At 46.7% G+C, this 20,134-nt stretch overlaps 1 long non-coding RNA gene across 11 annotated transcripts in view; it reads left to right on the top strand.

The window, feature by feature from the left end:
* The window catches only part of LOC115659560, a 489,657-nt gene that overhangs the window by 70,820 nt on the left and 398,703 nt on the right, over positions 1–20,134 (top strand). For 8 of the 11 annotated variants that reach the window (XR_004002593.1, XR_004002587.1, XR_004002591.1 and 5 more), the window contains 2 exons: positions 3,274–3,365; positions 9,411–9,701. This is a non-coding gene — a long non-coding RNA (uncharacterized LOC115659560). The remainder of the gene's footprint in view (positions 1–3,273; positions 3,366–9,410; positions 9,702–20,134) is intronic. The other 3 variants (XR_004002592.1, XR_004002588.1, XR_004002583.1) reach the window with 1 other exon arrangement.

Below are 20,134 nucleotides of genomic sequence, written 5' to 3'. Positions count from 1 at the left end.
ATTACGAGTCTACTCCAAGGTGCTGCCCCATACACAAAGCAGACTAAGGTGATGATCGACTTCAAGAACACAAAAGCAGATTTTGTTTTCCATAGGGAAAGACACTAGAATGGATCTGTAGAAACCGGGGCTGGGTAGACAAAATGGGGCATGGCATGGCAGCCTGCCCCAGGACCTGGGGCCAGGTACTCTGGGCATTTCTGGACCCTTTCCTGCCAGGTTTGCTATATCTGATTGCCCATATAATGTAGCTGCCAGTGAGGCCTGTCCCAGCATGGTGCCATGGAGGCTGCTTTTGCTCTAAGCAGGGGGCCTGGTAGATCCTGCCTGCACCTACTTGAGGCAGAATGAGCTGGCTGGGTCTTCAGGAGCACTTCCAGCATCTCTTGACAGACAAGTCTGGTTCTGCCTCCCGAGAACTGTGAGCAGAGGAATAACCAATCGTAATGGATCTATGGACTTTCATGATAGAAAAATAAGTTTTGGGGTAAATTAAGATATCTTTCTATTTCAGGATGTGTGGCTTCATTTTTAAATGAGGTGAAATAATCAAGTGTGGATTTTGCAAACACATGGATCACAGTGGCCAGGTCTGTGTTTGATAGGAAGGAGCACAATATTCTGTCCAGGCACAGATGGAAGTGGGCATTTTTGTACCACCATGTCTCTCTTGAGCATTCAGTTGGTTTGAGGAATCTAGAAAGGATCACAAGACCTGTGGACCAGCTTAACAATCTGTGGGAAGATGATACATCAATGGTGATAGAGAAGATAAGTTCTCCAAAATGCCCTTTTATCTTGTATCACCTCTGTCTTCGCTGGGTTCAGCTTTAGTCAGCTGTTCTTAATCCAGATGATGATTTTTGACTAGACACTGAATTACATAGGTAATGATGCTGTTCATGTTTGAGCTGAGGAGGAGGACCCAAGACATTTCAGGACGATTGTTTTTATCCTTGCAGTTTTATGGAGGTGGGACAGCAGGATGAATGATTGTGCTTCCTGTATGTATGAACATGGAAAGGTCGTCCACCAAAGCAACAAGCTCTGTTGGTCCCATAAGAGGTCTTGAAGGTTGATTGACAGGGAAATAGGATATTGGAAGCTGACAGGTGGTTTTGAGACCTTCTTTTTGCAAGCTAATTTATTTGCTTGCTTAGAAAACTAAATTTAGGCACTGAGCAGCAGCTCATGACATCTCTAACATTCAGCAAAGTTGTCTTTAGTTTTGTTTTGAGTATTGTGTTTTAGGGTTGTGGTAGATTGTCCACACCTCATTGGATGAGGGCTATGGCTGTCAAAAGAACTCCCAAGTTTTTTGTATTCTCTTTGATCACCCTAGAAGTACAAGAAACAGTGTTGTGGGTGGTGGCACTGATTGCTGTCATTGCTTCACTGACTAGGGTGACAATATTTCCCTATACTGAATATGGGACCCCTGGTAAAATTGCTTCTGTTCAAGCAAGTTCAACAGCAATCAATCAGAACTATGTTGTATAAACTTTCAAATTAACATCAGAATGACTGAGCCTCCATTAAAAAGAAATACTGTGTAGTTGGATTCTTTCTATTTACCTTCTTAACTTTAAGGCTTTAGGGTTCACATGGGGAGGGGTCTCACATACAGACCCCTACCTCTCCCACACCCATGGGGAGAGGTGACACACACCCATAACCCACTCTCACATGGGGAGTGACCGACAGACCTATCCCTCTCTGTCTGGTGCTCTCTGCCGTCCATGCCCAACTGGGCCCCTGGGATGGACTCGCTTCTCCCAGTTCCTGGTGCTGGGTCTTACTGAGGCAGTACGTGTGAGAGTGGGCGGGAGGAACATGCAGGGTCACATGCCACCCCCCAGATTTCTGCCAGGGTTCAAACCAGAATGTGGCCAGCAGCAACCTTTCGGCAGTGTGCGGGAGGGAAGGGACAGGAGCTGCTGCTATCTACAGTGGAGGAGGAGGGGTGGAAGGCATGACTGGGCCCATCTCTTAGGAGAGCTCATCCCTCCTCTCCCGCCCTCACCCCCACCCCCTATGGTGGGCAGCAGTTTGTCTGTTCCTGCCTGCACAGTGTCAAAAGGCAGCTAACACCTCCAGGCTGCTGCTGGCCACCGGCATAACCCAACCGCCGTCTGTCCCCTGGCTACAGCATGAGCAGAAAGGGGCTTCAGCAGCTGTGGAGCCCAGTTAGAGAGGTGGCTCAGCAAGGGAAAGTGCCTAGAGGACGAAGGAGCACCACTCTCCCTGGGGGCAGGACCCAGAGTGGGGAGCAGGAGGCAGGCGAAGAGGGTGTTAACTCCCTGCCCACGGGGCTGCTGTGGAGCCTGTAGGTTAAGGGTGGGAACAGGCTTGAAATTGCCTCCCTGCCTACTCCAGAGCATAGCTGAGGGGTGGAAAGGCTTCCCCATACCAGTGCTGTGCAAGCCTTTGGCACATAACAGGCTTGGATCCTCCTGGCCAGCGTCCCAGGCTGGAGGGTCTTGGGCTTTCCTGGGGCACCAGCTCAGCCACAGGCAGTGGAGGAAGGAAGGAGCCTGCCCACCAGGCTGTTGGTGAGCTGAGCCCTCCAGCCAGGGACTGGTTCTCCGCACAGCACTGGGACAGGGAGGCACTCCACCGAGGGGGGATATGGAGGAGCAGCAGGGATGGGGAGGGCAAAGGGGGCAAAGCAGAGAGAGGACAGCAAGATGGGGAGCGCATGAAGGGATGATGAGTGGGCAGCAGAGGTAACAAATAGTCACCTGCGCCTGCCCACACACTCTAGCTGCCATGGTATGGATCCAGTGCCAGCTAGAAATGGGACAGGGCGGGGCCAGGGCCTGAGACCCAGCACACTGCAGGGGCTGTGCTGATGGACCAGCAGGGGGAGTGACCTGGGCCCTGCAGCTTCATCTCACCACCAGCCTTGCACACGCACCCCCATCATTGGCAGTGAACCCCCATCCCCACTGACAATTGGTGGGTGGGTGGCTGGTGAGCAGGGATTCAGCCAGCAGCAGAACCTGTCAGTACTGATGGAGGGCTGGCAGAAAATGTGACAATTTGCCAGTTTTTAAGAAAAAGTCCGGACACCTGCAGGAGGGCTTAAATACAGGACTGTCCCGTTTAAAAATGGGATGTCTGGTCACCCTATCCCTGACAACTTCTTGTATGTAAAGGCTGAATTCATGGACGGAGGGCATTGCAGTTTTGATCCTCTGCTTAGTAGATAAAGAGACCATCCAGGATATGAGTGGATCTTCTGTGAAATATGATTATTCCTTCTGGCAACAGGTTCTGGACCTGAGAGGGAGGCAATCAGGGTTTACAAAACAATTTACCGCCCAGAAAAGTTACACCTGAACGTGCTTCCTCTGTGTCAGAAGGTAAGTAGGCTTTCTGCTTGACTTCTGGGTAGACAGTATAGTGAAGCAATTTGAGTTCCATGGAGACTGTTTTTCATGGAGTTTCTACATTAGTTTCTTTGTCATTTTCCTTAATCAAAATAAGCTCTCTAAAGCTAAAGACACGTTGTTAAATTCTCTGTGCACAAAAAACATAACAGATACATTCTGTGCCTTGGGATTGCAGATATGTCCATCCCCCTTTCCACAAAAGGGAACAATATGTCAACTTAAGGTAAATTGAGATGGTGACCGTATGGGACATTAGTCTTTGTGCTGAGGTCCTGGGAACTTATGACATTAACCCGCACTGTAGAGTTCCTGCTTGTGAGAGAGAGCAACAAAAGTAGATAGACTTGTTTCATAGGATAGTTTACAGCCATTTTGGTGCTAGTATATGTCAAATCATTAAACAAACAGTCGTTACCATTTAAAATCAATTTATCCATAATTGCATGTATGAATAGCTGCAGGAAATGCTTGACTTTTGTAATACTAGTCACTATAAATCACTCTTTATTTTATTTATAAAAAGTACATAGTGTTCATATGATACTGTCTGTCTCTTTAAAAGGACAAAGGAATGGAAGAATTCTGGGCAAGAGGCAGGAAGATGGGATTGAGTAGGAAACAGTATTAATTAAAATCAGGTAAAACAGATCTCAGAGTGAGAGGAACAAATAATGTGCTCACTGCAACTGTATGTGGTGGGTCCTTTGTCCGGCTTGCCAAAAGAAAAGGTTCCCTCAGCAGTTGGAGGGAGAGGAAAGGGATGGATTACTTGGATGGGGCAAGGTAGAACAGGAAGGGCCCCCCTCCCAAATCAGTGGAAGCAATTAAAGAATAATGACAACCTGCACAGTACAATTTATTCCTGGGTTCTTCCTAGGGTGACCAGATAGCAAGTGTGAAAATCTGGGTTGGATGAATGTGTGTATGTGAGAGTGGGCGGGGTAATAGGTTGCCTAGATACAGGGGTGAAAGTAAGGCACCATGGGCTGGTACGGTGTACTGGTAAAAAGTGGCTGCATTACCGGCCTGTACAGCTGACTTTGCCCCTTTTTTCCCCCCTCCGGCCGCTGACAGGGGTGGGAGAGGCAAAAGGAGCCGCTGCCCTGGGGCTGGCAATTTAAAAGGTCCCAGGGATATGGCTGCTGCTGCTGGCCCTTTAAATCGCCGCTGGAGCCCTGGGCAGCAAGGACCAGGCAGTGCGGATGGGCTGGCTGGGGGATGCTTTCACCCCTGCCTATATAAGACAAAGACCCTAATAGTGGGATGTCTGGTCACCAGAGTTCTTCCAGATATTATAGGTGAATAAAGTTGTGGCCTAATAAATGCCAGCCATTGCCTCCTGGCTTTTTTCCAGCAGGGCTGGACAATGGCAGGTATGAAAACTATTTTTCAATTATTTGTTAACATAAATATGTACAGAAAATACATTATTTAAAAATAAAGGACAGTAAACCAGTATTTTATATGAATTCTCTTTTAAAAGTAATTAAATGAAAGTAAGCTCATTTTAAATGTTTGTGTGCAGTATTCATAAATAGTGTGTAAAATTATGTATGACTGAATGACATTTAGGAGGATTGGGCAGTTTTTCTGATATTAAAAAAAATCTGAGGAATTTAGTCTTGTAGTAATGCACGTAGACAGGTGTAATTTTTTAGAAAAAGCAAATTTTAAAATAGAAATGCATAGTTTCCTCCTTTTTAATATTTTACTAGAATTAATAGCCCTTTAACTACATTTATTCATTTTGTCCAATAAAATCTGTTTCTAAGTCATTATTGTGTATAGAAAAAAGTTGATATTCCTCTTTCTGGCCCTACATGGCTGGCTGATTTAGTAAAAGGCATAATGGTGGAAATCCTTTGATATATTTTACTCCCTGGCTTTCTTTCTCAATCAGTGTTATTCTGCTACCATCACCATAGTATCTGAATGCCTTCTCCATAAAATCAATAGGAATAGTGAAACCCTCAGTGAAGTTCATAGATCCTCTGACACTTTTTTCCTTTTCAGGGATACAGGGGATATAGAACAATGGAATACAGGTTTATAGTAGTTATTAAAAATGGAAAAGACCTATTCAACCATTGTGTCAAACTCCTTGTGAAAGCCAGAACGTAAGCACCTACATCATATTTAGACATGAGTACCCCATAATTCTCATTGACTACAACAGCTGTAGGGGCTTCTAAGCACCCCTGATAATCAGGACATTTGCTTATTTAGGTACTTAATGTTCCAATGTTGCACTTAGCTCCGCAAAGGTCCAGGAGTCCTCGGCATGGAGCTCATTACAGGAACAGGGCCTAGAGATGGATGTAGCTGCCTGTAGTCTGAACATTTTGGTCATGGTTCTCATATATCAAATGTATTCCAGATGATAAAATGGAAACAACTTTAGTATGTGTATGCAAGGAAATATTAATTGTTGTAGTTTGGACCGTGGGAGTGTTGAGAGGCCTTGGTCAGGGACTGGGGCCTGTTGTGCGAGGTGCCGTACAAAAAGACATTCTTACACCCAAATAGCTTACAATGTAAGTATATCGCAAGAGAGGAAAAGTGACCGCAACAGAGGGATGCGGGAGGCAAGCAAAAGATGGTTAAGAATATTATGATCAGTGCAGCAAGCAATAGCCATAAGTAGTAACATTTAAGCAGTAAACATGGAAATGACATATTTTATGCATATCTTTTGGGGGAAGTAATTTGGCTTGAGATATTTTTTATATTGTCCAATTTTCCATTTGTTGGTTGCTTTTTTATTATACGTCTAGTCCTTCAATCTCTGATTTATACATTGATTATTTTGGTAAAGTTTCTTAATCTAAAATTTCCTTTTATAGTTCTGATTTGAGAACTTATTTATGCATGTAACTGAAAGAAGAATTTGGCATGTTCAATGCTACAAAAGACAAACATACGTGATTCTGAACTCACTTTTAGTGTTGTTTTTCACCCCTGGTGTTTTTGATTTTGCTGATGTATAAATACCTGATTTCAGTTATACTCCTCTAAAACAAGCTTTAAATTAGTGGAAATATACTTTACATCTTTCCCCCCCCTTAAATCAAGACTACTTTGAGGTTCTGAAGTGTTCATATCTTAAAAATAGATGCACATGATTCTGCTATCCACAGGAGTACCTTGCAGGGATTACCCTTATTTTTGTGCCATTTGATGTCATCACCCTAAACTTAGTGGACAAATTAATAATTTGCTTGGAGATCTAGAGACACTGGAGTTTGAATCTTGGATAAATAAAAGTATAAAGAAGACACCCAACTGATTGTTGCCTGATTATTGGTCTGACTAGAGAAATATACATTAGTTTATGTAGTTGTAGCTATTAACATTTTCAAAAATCTGTTTGATTTTTAGCTTTTGAAACTATTATTTCTTAGAACTAGTAGCAATTTCTCATGGGATTTTATCATTTTATGTAGCTAATGTTCTGTCAGTACTGCTATATTGAAAAACAAACAATTTTTAAAATTAATTCTAAGAACTTATTTTATGCAGCATTAACACTTAATATGCTAACACGACACAGGAGTTAAGTACACCAGTAGGAAACAAGCATTATATCTGCAAGAAATTTTTGTTCTTGACATTTTAAAATGGGCACGTGATACCTAGATACTTTTTATTCTTCTGTAATATTATTGTATGTAGTGAGAAATAGTTATTTTCAGTCAAGGCCTATCAAACACATACTAAAAAGTTTTCAATTTCCCTGGAGAACGAAACAATATTATCTCATTATTTGGAGCATTATCGTACCAAATGTAAGGAGCAATGAGAATGTAATGTTATCTAGCTATTTAAGGGAAAATAGGGATGTTTAGAAGGGCAGCTACCACACAAATAAATAGACAAGTTTTATAGAGTACCTTTCATTATTTATACTTAATGTACAATAAGGTATATAGTAACTGTGGAGTTATTGTAGAAGTCCCTTTTGTGATGAAGGCACTACAAAAATCAATGCACACTGTATTTATCATATGGTAGGAATTATCTTTCCACTAGTGACATTTTTGTTAAAAAAAAAAAAAAATTTGAAACTCAAAGCTGAATTAAGCCTGCATTTTTAGACTTGAAAAGCATGAGATCATAATAAGATGGAAAAGAACTATGCTAACATAGAGCCACACCTTGCTTAGGCAAGATATGGTTCCCCAATATAGATCAGATATTAAAATATGAAATAACATTTAAAATATAAAACTGAAGTGCAGGTTTTTGTTAATTAGTGTTTTCAGCAGCACTGGATGTCCACAATCTAAGCATCCACAAACTTAGAATGATCTATAACTGCAAAGGCAAAACTTGCAGAATTTGAGCACCAATTGTAAAACAATTTTCTTCCCACAACCAGTGAATGATCATTAAAAATGCAGGTTTACTTTACTTTCAAATTCAGTATACTTACATATTTTTGTAAGCCGTCTACTCGGAAATTTTGTAAATAGGAAATCAACATAACCCTGAAAACCAAACAACTTCTCCTTCTTGTCGCCATATGCTGCATGTTTTCCCCCTAGATTTTTGTATACTCTATGCTGAAGAATGGTTTCTTTTCTTTTCATGTTGCTCTGTCGGCGGTCATAACAGCTATTCTCTTCATGAATATGTAAATCCCATGCATAAAATCACAAAAATTAGCATGGCAGTTCCCACAATAGAACTTGCCCAATAATGTCTGTCTAATACATGAAAAGTGATGATTTAATCTTTTGAATCTATGAGTGGTTTCAGGTATTATTACACAAGATGCTATAATTACAGAATGCCCAAATACACAAGCTAGATGCATGCACATGCTGAGTGATCACCACGCTTTTAATAAGAACTGGGCATCTGATGTGCGGCTATGATGGAGTGCGTGCAGAATACTTACAGGCTCTTACTCTGATGTTTAGTGACAAGAGGAAAAATACTCTAGATCTGAAATACAATTTCATTTCTAGACTGAGATTTGTTTGGCTTTGAAGATATATTTATTATTTCTTAGTTACTAGCTAAAAATTATGTTTTAAAAAATGTTCGCTAGGTAAATAAGAGGAGGCGGTGATCGTATTCACTGTGTGTTCTTAACTCATGTAGTATGTCAGTAACGAGTGTGGGGGGGAACAATTGATGCATTTTATTATTTAAATAAGCAGGCGTGCTCATGCATATTTATATGACGTACATGCCTATGCGCCGCTCTGTGAATAGTGGCACTGCGGCTTGAATGCAGTAAGTAGGATGATGTAATTATAATAAAACAAAGGGAGCCTCAGTTGATAATTTTTACAATGGAAACATTACAGACGTAAGTGTATTCCGTACACAATAAATGAACCTGAACTGCTGTCAGGGGCTAGAAGGACAGTGTGGCCAGTGCACCTATTGTGTCATTGCTGTAAAAAGCAGCTTACTGATTGGCCACTGTCTGCAGCACATAATACTGACTGGTTATAAAGGACTTGTCTGGGGAAAGCCTGTAGGTACTCCATTGTCTGGCAAAGTTGATATGACTGCATTCTTTTTGCAGGAGGTCAGACAGCTGAACTGTAAAAGCTGCACAGATTTTTTTCTCTCTCTCTCTCTCTCTCTCTCTCTCATTCTTCATTCAACATTTTTGTTTCATGCCCTGCTCTGTTTGCATAGTTAAAAAGAATGCTAATTAAGAGCCCTTGTCTTAAACAGAAAATAATGACTCGGATGTAAAAAAAAGAAACCTGATGATAAGTTTAAAAAATGTTTGAGAAATCAGTCACGGTTCTAGGGAAAAATGAAGATTTTTTTTTTTTTTGTAATCAAGGTAAACAGAGTTTTTATTTTTCTCTTTTTTAAAATGAACGCTGTTCTGTTACTGCAGATTAGGTAATGTTTTATTTCAGGAAGTGTGCTAGCTACATAATTTAGAAGTACACAAATCAGCTGCAATTCAGTGTTTACTAATCCTTCTTAGGATGTAATTCAGTGAAATAACTGGTTTTTTAAAAAAAATTCTTTTCTGTATTATAGACGGATCTAACAACGCAGTCTGGGCTCTGTGCCAAGGGCTGGTATTTCACAGCAGCGACCGCCTTACAGATGAGCTGTGGGAAGCAGGAGGGAGACTCTCTTAGGGTGCCACTACTATGGAGACACAGCTGGGCTGAACAAGATTTGCTTCAAACGACAACAAGAGAGACAGAAAGTGTCTGGTTCGACCGCTGCCCAAGCAGGCAGTAACCAGAAGAGCTAGCAGCCAATCCGGCCATGCTGCACTGTTCGAAACCAGCTCCGCATCTCAGCCAATCAGTGACATCATTGGTGAGAAACTCATTTACATCATGCAGTAATGAACTTTGTTTAACGTATCCTTTTTTTCTCTGAGATTAGGTCCCTCCATTAATTATTCTGCCAGCATAATTTGAATCGCTATGCAAAACAGGGCTACATTTTCCCTGATTTTTTTTTTAAACTGTGTGCTGTCTCTGCAGGTAATCATGGGCACTGTTTCATTTCTTTTTTTGGCACGGCTAAGCCTTTAAAATAGCCTTTCATTGTTAATATTGAGCATATAATTTTTCTTTTTTTTAACGTTTGTTTCCTTGTATTCCTTATCTAGTATGACATTGCTTCCCCCATTAATGTCTGACATCACCTTGCCTAATCTTGAAAGGTAAAGAGGAGGCTGTAGCATGGAGTTTGCATATTTAGCCGCAATCAGTATCTAAGTACTTATTTTAATGCTTCAGTATTCACATTGGAGTGGCCATTTTAGAAACCAGGCTTTCTCTGAAGGCTTTTACATGCATCTGTCACAACTGAGTGAAGTTCAGCACTGTTATATTTCATTTTCCGCCACTTTCAGCCAAGATGTCATTTTACTAATGAATAGAACTGAGGTCATTTCTGAGAAAATTCACCCCCTTCCTCCCACCTCAGCACAATGCACCTGATTTGCATCCATATACCAGAATAAATGAATACCAGAGCCAGTATGAAAGGAAGTTAAGGGAGAGCTTGCATACTGCTTCAGGGTATATTGCAGCAGAGCAAAATATAGAGTTTTTGCTTAGCTATAACCTTTTTGTATTTAACAGTTGCATAGGAACAGAGAAAATATTTGATCTTAGCCCGCAACAATACTTTCTAGCTAGCTAGCATTCTATATCATTAAATAGTTCCTATCTTTTTTTTTAACATGCACATTTTCCTGAGCTGCATTCATTTATAAATGAAAAACATTTGGGGATCCAAGATTGTGTTGAACATTTGGATTTAGTTCTTTGTGGGTAAAGTAATTTGTTATGCAAGTGATTTAAAAGCAGCACAGAATATTGGGGAATTTAGAGTTTTCAGATGTCATAATCTAGTGAAGAAAATTTTTGTTCTACTGTGTCCTAGTAGCTGTAACAGGATCAAATATAAGACAATTGAATATTGTCTTATAAAATTAACCCCTGTGGGCTTCAAGAAGTCATCGATCTCCAGAGAAGCAAAGTTTATTTATTTTTATTTATTTACTTAAAACAAGCAACATACTCAAATACTTTTGCTAGAACGTGTTTGTTTTTTGAATCATGAGAATGTACAATTTGAGGCTTCAGTTGTATGGTGATCCATGTAGTCACTTTCAAAAGAATACAGGGATTTAAACACTAAATCTTGGCTCTTTCAAAGCCTGACGCATTCCATCATCAGTATTCTGTGTGCGGCTGTCCTGATACAGCCACTAGCTCCCCTGCTGCAGATCCTGTAATTTGAATCATGCGTAATAATATATTATCCTACTGGGGGCCTTCTTTCAGTAGGAGAGTGGTTTTATACATTCTGCTATAAGAGAACTCTTGGCTCTTTGCCATCTCATAGCCATTATTCATGCAGGCAATCAAGATGGTCTTCCTTAAGGAATAACATCTGTACAACTGCATGTGCCAAAAATATGCAACCTCCCCCACATTATAAATTAGGCTTCCTTGAAAGCAGGACTACTTGAAAATACAAAAGAATGAAAAACTGAGATTTAAAGAAATTCATCAAGAGTATATTGGGTGTGCCACTTGATGAAATCCAGGAACAGAGACTATCAATGTGGTTAATGGGGGGGGAGAGAGGTAAAACACAACCCACAAAAATCTAGAGGTTGTCCTTTAGCTCTCACTTAACTTTTCCAGTCTTATGTTGCGAACTTAGTTCCCAATTATTACATTTTGCAAATGTGAAGTATACTCTGCTGACAGACTGGTTTTCCAGAAATAGGTCTATGATATCTGGTCAGTTGGAACAGTATGTGCATTTCCCAAGGTGGGCATCTAGGGTAATTTGATGCATTCAAAGAGATGTTTGGTCAGTGTATAGTGAGGGGGGAAAAGGTGGTACAGAAAAGAGGCAAAGGCTATGGAAAATACTGAGGCTTCAACATGAGGGAATGAGCAGCATAAATCCAGAATTCCAACATATCTGAAAAATTAGAAGCTTAATGAAGTGCTTATAGAACTGCCCCTCATCCACTTCAGTTTGTAGGAGGGTTGCTTACATAGCACAGATAAAACACCAGTCGCACTAGACCTTACCATCTCAGGTTATGCCTCACAGCATTTCACACCATCTGGGAACATATCTGCTTACCTTTTCACTCATTCCTAGGCACAACCTCCTTCAACCACATTAAGGAGAGAGAGAGAGAGAGAGAGAGAGAGAGAGAGAGAGAATGTGCCTTTTAAAACATTCTTCAACAGTTAATTTGGTTTGCATATTTAAAAAAAATTTTTTTGACCGTTTCTGCTTTTCTCGATGGAGACAACGGGGTCTTTATTTTAAGCCTGTGGGAGAAGAGAAGGAAATAAGACTGATTTTAACTAGTTGAACTTGCCCTGTATGTTACATCTGTTTGTCTGTGGAATAATACTGCAATAGCTAATCCACCAAAACTGTGTCTTGTTACATTACTGTAGTCTAGTTTGTAGTTATTTTAATTTTAAGCATGAATTAAATTTTTACCTTAATTGCCCTGACTCACCTCTGGTTTCACTCCAAGGAATGATATCTTGCCAGCTTCTTATCCATCAATGCCCTGTATTTCTCCTGTACTGGGGGAGATGGAAGTTCTTGCTGTCATTCCTCCTCTTCCATCCTTCTACAAGAAATAAATATTAAAGGTGATATGGTTAAAAAATCAAACTAAATGTTGCTGATTTAATATTTAAGAACATGCTTTCTTGTGAGATTGGGAAAAATGATTGAAGGAGTATGGCTGGAGTGGTGATCTGAACATGTAAGTGGCTTTGGAACTAACTGTGAATTGTGCCCGCTGTCTCAGCACCTGCGTGCCTTCCAGGATTTTGTCAAATTTAAAATGCTGTAATAAAAAGACTATTTTTTTTTAAAAAGGCCTTATCCTGTCCCTAATATGGTCCAGAGATCAATTAAGTGTTTGACCAAACTTGTCTTGTGCTGCTGCACCATCACTCTTGCAAACTGCCAGAAAGCAAGCTCCAAAGGCATTGAGAATATCCTGCAAACAATCCTGGAGTTTTCAACCCTGGGAACCAACAGAAAGAGCAAACCCAGCAGAACATAATGATCTTGATTGGACATAGGGAGACATAATCTCTCCAGTAAAAATTGCCATTGGGAATGAATAGGTAGACAGAACAAAGTGTGGAGCACTGGTTTTATGCTCATCATAGCTCTCACTACCCAAGAGAAGAGACTCTTAATTATGTTGTGGGTGCAGTATTGGTTGCAGACCACACACATTTCTTTTCTGCTCCTTTTCAAATACATATTATGTCTATTATTGTTCTTTGGTGTTTCTGCATGTTGATAGAAATAATGACAACATGTATATTCTACATGATTCCTTTAAATGGATGATTTAATTTTAATCTCCAAAATCTCTACATCAGGAAGAAATGGACATTGATGTCTGTCTTACTTTTGCTGCTGAATAAAATAGGACATAGATTTTTTTTTTTGAACTTGAGATCTGAGCTTTTATGATCAAAACAATGGAGCTGGATAACTCAGAGAATTGCTAAAGTGGATACAATGGCTGCATTTAATCATTTCTACCATGTTAGATTTTGCACAGTTTGAGAAAGATTCCCCATTTCCTAGAACAGGGAATACTGGCAACACCAGTAGAAACTTATTAGGGCTTGGCTACACTCACACTTTACAGCGCTGCAACTGGGGTGTGAAAAAACACCCTCTTGAGCGCCGCAAGATACAGCGCTGTAAAGCGTCAGTGTAATCAGGGCAGCAGCGCTGGGAGCACGGCTCCCAGCGCTGCACGCTACACCCGTAAGGGATGTGGTTTACATGCAGCGCTGGGAGAGCTCTCTCCCAGCGCTGCCGCTCTGACTACACTCACACTTCAAAGCGCTGCCGCGGCAGCGCTTTGAAATTCCAAATGATAATGATAATTGAAGAACTTGTCACCTCTAGGTCATTGGTTTGAGACCAGACTTGGATAGATGCTTTTTATTTGGTATCACAGGTGATTTTTTTTTTAAATCCCAGACACCCCTTTTCCATGTTTGAGCTTTCTTTTTGCATCAGTTTGCAATGCCTTTCTGTCTGTGAACAGTGTGTTCTTCTTCGAGTGATTGCTCACATCCATTCCAGTTAGGTGTGCACGCCGCGCGTGCACGTTCGTCGGAAACTTTTTACCCTAGCAACTCCAGTGGGCCGGCAGGTCGCCCCCTGGAGTGGCGCCGCCATGGCGCCCAATATATAACCCTGCCGGCCCGCCCGCTCCTCAGTTCCTTCTTACCGCCGTGTCGGTCGTTGGAACTGTGGAGCGCGGCTTAGCTGTCCTCCACGTCCCTAGCTCTCCTTGTTATCTCTCGATTTTCTCTCGTACTGTTAATCAGATTGTTGAGTGTAGATAGTAGTACTTAAGTTAATAGGTTGTAAATAGTTCTTCGCCGGGGGCTTAGCCCTTCACGGCACCCGGCACCGGGCTCATGCCTGGTTCGTCGGGCTTCAAGCAGTGTGCGGCCTGCAAGAAGCCTATGCCCACCAGCGACCCCCACGACGCGTGCCTGAAGTGCCTGGGGGAATCGCACAGATCGGACAAGTGCTGCATCTGCAAGGCTTTTAAGCCAAGAACAAAGAAGGAGAGGGATCAAAGACTCCGAACTCTCCTTATGGAGGCGGCACTTGACCCGGCGGCTTCGCAGGCCGTGATCTCGGCGCCGGCACCTGCTCGCACCGGCACCGAAAAGACTCCCCGGCACCGACCTTCTCCTGCACCGGGGACAGAACCGAGGCCGTCGAAGTCTACTACTCTGGCCAGGCAGACCCGACTGGAGCGCCCGGCCTCAACACCGGCCGCGGCGCCGCCGGCACCGTCGACTCCGGGCCCGGCGGGTCCGTCGAGTCCGGTGCCGCCAAGCTCCCCCATGAGATCTGGGGTTGAGATATTGGTCCCATCCACGCCGGAGACCTTCGCCTAGGCTCGGGACCTCATAGCACTGACTGAGTCCACTCAGCAGCCACCTCCGGTGCGGGTCGTGTCCCGAGGCAAGCCCATGATGTCGGCACCGTCTCGGGACTCACGCTCACGATCGAGGTCCCGACGCCACGGTCGCTCCAGCCGCCGCTTGCAGTCCCGGCACCGCTCCCCTCGGCGGTACCGGTCGCACTCGCGGCGCCAGTCGACCTCAAGACGGTCGCGGTCGGACTCCAGCCGCGGATACCGGCACCGCGACTCCAGGAGCCAGTCCCGACGTTACTCGCCGCACCGGTCGACCTCCCGGCACCGAGCTGGTGGCAGGTCCCGGTCCCGGTCGACCTCCCGGCACCGAGCTGGTGGCAGGTCCCGGTCCCGGTCGACCTCCCGGCACCGAGCTGGTGGCAGGTCCCGGTCCCGATCCCGGCACCGAAGCGGCGACCGGTACCGGTCTAGATCCCGGCACCGTGATAGAACCCGGTCCCGGTCCCGATCCCGGCACCGTTTTGACTCCTGGCACCGGTCCCCGGCACCGAGACATTCTTCCATGCCGTCCCGCGCAGACCCTTACCAACCAGGGTCAGCTCCGCCGAGGCCTTCTAGACAGCCGTCGGTCTCTTCCCAAACGGACAGCGGGTATGCGCTGGGCACCGACCGGCAGGCGGCGCTATTTAGCGATCCGCCACAACAAGACCGAGGCCCGCAGCAATGGGGGTTCTGGACACCCTGGGCATACCATCAAGCCCAGGGGCCCCAACAGCTCCCTGCTAGGCCTGCGACGGCGGAGCGCAGGGCGCCAGAAGCCTCATTGTCTCACCCCCCTCCCTCCCCGGATCGGGAGGAAAGGTCCAAGCAACAAGACTCCGCTCTGGCTCCTGAGGCAGAGGCGAGGGCCGAGGGAGACCCTCCATTAGACACTCTCTTGCCGGGGGTCTCCTCCTCCTCCTCCCCTGATGAAGAGGTGGCTGGTACCTCCTCCAACAGCCCCCCCCCCGCTGGACCTCAGAGCACACCAAGACCTCCTCCGGCGAGTAGCCCAGAATCTGAGTCTGCAAGCCGAGGAGGTCTCGGAAATAGAGGATCCGATCGTCACCATCCTCTCAGCAGATGCTCCCACCAGGGTCGCCCTGCCCTTCGTAAGAACCATCCAGGCCAACGCCAACACCATCTGGCAGTCTCCGGCCTCCATCCCCCCTACTGCGAAGGGCGTCGAGAGGAAGTACATGGCCCCTTCTAAAGGCTATGAGTACCTCCATGTACACCCGACGGCGGGTTCCCTGGTCGTTCAATCGGTGAATGACAGAGAGCGTCATGGGCAGGAGGCTCCAGCCCCCAAATCCAGAGAGGCCAGGCGAATGGACCTCCTCGGCCATAAGGTATACTCGGCTGGGGCGCTGCAGCTCAGGGTTTCGAACCAGCAAGCCCTGCTGAGCAGATATGCCTTCAACTCCTGGGTGGCAGCAGACAAATTTAAGGAGCTGCTGCCGCAAGACGCTCGCCAGGAATTTGCAGCCATCTTGGATGAAGGCAAGAAGGTTGCACACACGTCCTTGCAAGCTTCTTTGGACGCTGCAGACTCGGCTGCCCGTACCCTCGCGTCGGGAGTAATGATGCGTCGCATCTCCTGGCTGCAGGTTTCTGGCCTTCCGCCGGAGCTCCAGCATACCATCCAGGACCTCCCCTTTGAAGGCCAGGGCCTGTTTTCTGAAAAGACAGACCCCAGACTTAAGAGTCTGAAAGATAATCGGGTCATTATGCGGTCCCTCGGGATGCACACACCGGTAACGCAACGCAGACCCTTCCGGCCACAGCAACAACAGCAGCGCAGGCCGTATTCCCAGTTCCGCCAGCGGCAGGACCTCTACAGGCGCCGTGGCAGGAATGGAAGGCGCAGGCATTCGGGGAACCAAGGAGGGCAGAACCAAGGCTCCTCTAAGCCCCCGCCTGGACCCAAGCCTTCATTTTGAAGGTGCGCTCGAGGGCGCAGTAACAGTTTCCCCCATGGATCCTTCCCCCCCGTTTTCCAACCGCCTTTCGTTTTTCTTCCTGGCGTGGTCCCAAATAACATTGGACCGCTGGGTCTTACGCACGGTGCAGACGGGATACCACCTGCAGTTTGTATCATTTCCTCCTTCCCGCCCCCCTTCCTCGTCCCTCTTCAGGGACCCCTCTCACGAGCAATTCCTTCAGCAGGAGGTGCAGACGCTCCTCAGCAAAGGAGCTATAGAGGCGGTTCCGGAAAACGAGAAAGGCAAGGGGTTTTATTCCCGCTACTTTCTGATCCCCAAGGCCAAGGGAGGCCTCAGGCCTATCCTCGATCTGCGAGAGCTCAACAAATACCTGGTGAAGTTGAAGTTCCGCATGGTATCCCTGGGGACCATTATCCCATCCCTGGATCCGGGAGACTGGTACGCCGCCCTCGACATGCAGGACGCGTATTTTCACATTGCCATTTGGCCACACCACAGACGTTTCCTTCGCTTCGTGGTGGGCCTCCTTCATTACCAATTTGCAGTCTTCCCATTTGGCCTGTCCACGGCCCCGAGGGTGTTTACAAAATGCATGGCAGTGGTTGTGGCGCATCTTCGGCGCAATCGTATCCACGTGTTTCCTTATCTGGATGATTGGTTGATTCGGGGCACGTCGGAACAACAAGTCCGCAGCCACGTCCGCGTGATCACCGGCATGTTCACCACTTTGGGCCTCTTGATAAACACGGACAAGTCCACCCTGATTCCCACGCAGAGGGTGGAATTCATCGGGGCCGTGCTGGACGCCACTGTGGCCAGGGCCTTACTGCCATTGCAGAGGTTCCAGGCCTTGTCGGCGATCGTTCAACGACTGCGGACAGCCCCCTTGACATCAGTGCGGACATGTCTAGCCCTGTTAGGCCACATGGCGGCTTGCACCTTTGTGACCGGTTACGCTCGGCTCCGCATGAGGCCCCTCCAGTTGTGGCTCATCAATCATTACAGGCCGGCAAGGCAGCCACTAGACATGCTAATCACAATCCCCCAAAGGGTGTTAGATTCTCTCGACTGGTGGCTAGACCAGTCCGTGCTATGTGCGGGACTCCCTTTCCACCCACCTCAGCCCTCGGTGTCCCTGACAACGGATGCCTCAGATCTAGGCTGGGGGGCCCACCTAGGGACCCTGAGAACGCAGGGCCTGTGGTCCCAGGAGGAAGCGGGGTTGCACATCAACATGCGGGAGTTGCGAGCGGTCCGCCTTGCTTGTCAAACGTTCTGCCATCAGCTTCAGGGTCGTTGTGTCGCAGTCTTCACCGACAACACGACGACCATGTATTATATCAACAAGCAAGGCGGCACCAGATCCTCTCCCCTGTGTCACAAGGCGATGCGACTCTGGGACTTTTGTGTAGCCCACTCCATTCACCTCACGGCTTCCTTCCTCCCCGGAGTACGGAACACGCTGGCGGATCGATTGAGCAGATCCTTCCTGTCACACGAGTGGTCCCTTCGCCCGGACGTCGCCCTCTCCATCTTCCAAAGGTGGGGTTATCCCCGGGTGGACCTCTTCGCGTCCAGAGGGAACAGGAAGTGCCAAGCGTTCTGCTCCTTTCAGGGCAGGGAGCCCGGGTCGATAGCGGATGCCTTCCTTATTCAGTGGTCGACCCACCTGTACTATGCGTTTCCCCCGTTCCCTCTGGTCCACAGGGTCCTTCTGAAGGTGCGCAGGGACAGGGCTCACGTGATCATGGTAGCCCCGGCATGGCCCAGGCAGCACTGGTACCCCATGCTGCTGGACCTGACCATAGCCGACCCAGTTCCCCTGCCCCTTCACCCGGACCTGATTACCCAGGAGCACGGGACCCTCTGTCACCCGGACCTGCAGTCGCTACACCTAGCGGCGTGGCTCCTGCGTGGCTGACTGGTTCTGAGCTGCGCTGCTCCTCACCGGTGAGGGAGGTGCTTTTGGGCAGCAGGAAGCCTTCCACGAGAGCGACATATTCGGCCAAGTGGAAGCGTTTCTCCTGTTGGTGCGTGGAGAGAAATCTCCGCCCTATGGAAGTGTCGGTGGCCGACATCTTAGACTACGTTTGGTCCCTCAAACAGCAAGGTCTGGCCATATCGTCGTTGCGAGTCCACCTAGCAGCTATCTCCACCTTTCACCCGGGTGCGGATGGTCGCTCTGTTTTTTCTCACCCGACGGTGTCTAGATTCCTTAAGGGGATGGAACGTTTATACCCTAACGTCCGTCCCCCTGCTCCAACCTGGGATCTTAACCTGGTGTTGTCCCGGCTCATGGGGCCCCCCTTTGAACCGTTAGCCACTTGCTCCCTGCTTTTCCTCTCTTGGAAGACTGCCTTTCTAGTAGCTATCACCTCAGCTAGGCGGGTGTCGGAACTCCGGGCTCTTGTGGTAGACCCCCCGTATACAGTCTTCCACAAAGAAAAGGTGCAGCTGAGACCACACCCTGCCTTTCTTCCCAAGGTAGTCTCGTCCTTCCACATCAGCCAAGAGATATTCCTTCCGGTTTTTTTTCCCGAAACCTCACTCCTCAGGCAGGGAGCAGCAGCTCCACTCGCTTGATGTCCGTAGGGCTCTCGCGTTCTACGTGGAGAGGACTAAGCCCTTCCGCAAATCCCCCCAACTTTTCGTGGCGGTAGCGGACCGCATGAAAGGGCTTCCTATCTCCTCCCAGAGGTTATCCTCTTGGGTGACGTCCTGCATCAGGACCTGTTATGACTTGGCCCATGTCCCTATGGGCCGTGTGACTGCGCATTCTACCAGGGCTCAGGCGTCATCGCTGGCTTTCCTCGCCCGTGTGCCCATCCAGGAAATCTGTCAGGCAGCGACCTGGTCATCGGTCCACACCTTTGATTCCCACTACGCCCTGGTCCGGCAGTCAAGAGAGGACGCGGCCTTCGGATCTGCAGTGCTCCATGCCGCAAATTCTCACTCCGACCCCACCGCCTAGGTATGGCTTGGGATTCACCTAACTGGAATGGATGTGAGCAATCACTCGAAGAAGAAAAGACGGTTACTCACCTTTGTAACTGTTGTTCTTCGAGATGTGTTGCTCACATCCATTCCACACTCGCCCTCCTTCCCCACTGTCGGAGTAGCCGGCAAGAAGGAACTGAGGAGCGGGCGGGCCGGCAGGGTTATATATTGGGCTCCATGGCGGCGCCACTCCAGGGGGCGACCTGCCGGCCCACTGGAGTTGCTAGGGTAAAAAGTTTCCGACGAACGTGCACGCACGGCGCGCACACCTAACTGGAATGGATGTGAGCAACACATCTCGAAGAACAACAGTTACAAAGGTGAGTAACTGT

The sequence above is a fragment of the Gopherus evgoodei genome, chromosome 1 (genome assembly GCF_007399415.2).
Source record: "Gopherus evgoodei ecotype Sinaloan lineage chromosome 1, rGopEvg1_v1.p, whole genome shotgun sequence".
Lineage (NCBI taxonomy): Eukaryota > Metazoa > Chordata > Testudines > Testudinidae > Gopherus > Gopherus evgoodei.
Note: the sequence above shows the minus strand (reverse complement) of the source record. Positions and strands in the feature narration are given on the sequence as shown.